This window comes from Anneissia japonica, unplaced genomic scaffold (genome assembly GCF_011630105.1).
Source record: "Anneissia japonica isolate Jap-2015-1 unplaced genomic scaffold, ASM1163010v1 scaffold2756_len2360902_cov194, whole genome shotgun sequence".
Classification (NCBI taxonomy): domain Eukaryota; kingdom Metazoa; phylum Echinodermata; class Crinoidea; order Comatulida; family Comatulidae; genus Anneissia; species Anneissia japonica.
Window position 1 is genome coordinate 1,956,276 of NW_022719050.1, and position 1,290 is coordinate 1,957,565.

Consider the following 1,290-nt stretch of genomic DNA (forward strand, 5'->3'; position numbering starts at 1 on the left):
CTGCTCAAAGACACAAGTGAAATGGACAGCGAGGGATTGAAACCCCGACCTTGAGGTTAGAAAACCAGACCGTTGCCGCTGCGCCAAACCGCGTCCACAAATCTGTTGATTATAGGCTTATGATGTTATTTTGTCGTAAACGATAATGCTGCGTTAATATTTTGCAACATGTGGTGGAACTCTTGAACGTGGTGACAAAAAGTATCAGGTATGCATAACTTTATTCATTCTCCTCAACAGACTACAAATAGTATTAGGAAGACCTAATAATCTGCAATCCACAAACCTTATGACTGTCTATCCAGCTTAATTATTATTAGATTATTAGTTCTTTTTCCCTGATCAAAAAGTGCCCACTTTTTTTTAAAAATTTTTTGTGTAATTTTAATAATTTTTTAATAAATTTTTTAAAAATAATTTAGTTCAAATGTTTCCAAATATTGATATTTTTAATTGTAATATTTCTATTTTTAATCCAATCCTCAATATTTAATATAAGCGAGTTTTTATTCTATAATGTTTTTTTTTAAATCTCTAAACATAGGCATATATATATAAGATGTGTATAAGAGACAGGGTTAAGTTGGAGATACAACTTTTATGAAGCTGTCTCTTATACACATCTAGATGTGTATACACATATATATATATATAATATTATATTGTATTTTTATTGCGACACTGTTTTTGGTGTTTGACACACTGTTGGGTCTTGAATAAAAAATAAGAAAAAAAAATTAATTTCCAACCTATGAGTATTTAACTAATAGAGTTAATGATTGTTAGAAAGTTATATTTATCCCTATGTGACGTATTTAAGTGGGCATAAGTGTAATATTGTTAGCGCTGCTGCTAATCTTGTTATTTGACCAGTAAAGTTTTTTGGTGAGCGATATTTGAAGGTAGTAGTGCAAATGATTACGTTTCTTTTATAATAGCCGTTACAATGTTTGAAACACTTGGCGTCGTCGAACTTAAACAGCTGAAGTAGGCTTACACACAGCCATTTAAAAATGTTATTGAGATATCGTAATTCTGTACGTTCACTTTTTTTTTAATTTTCAAAATATAAAACATGTAATAAAATAAAACCTGCCACTCAAGGTCAAACCCTCGACGGGTACACTTCACCTGGGTCAGGAAGAATATTTATTTCTCTGATGAGGTCAAACTTTGCCTAGTGCAAAACAGTCACTTTGATTACACAATCTTTGCACTGAAGTTTTAAAACACAATTTTAGCAGATAATTCAGACACATTTACAGTATTCGTGATTAAAAAAACATATTT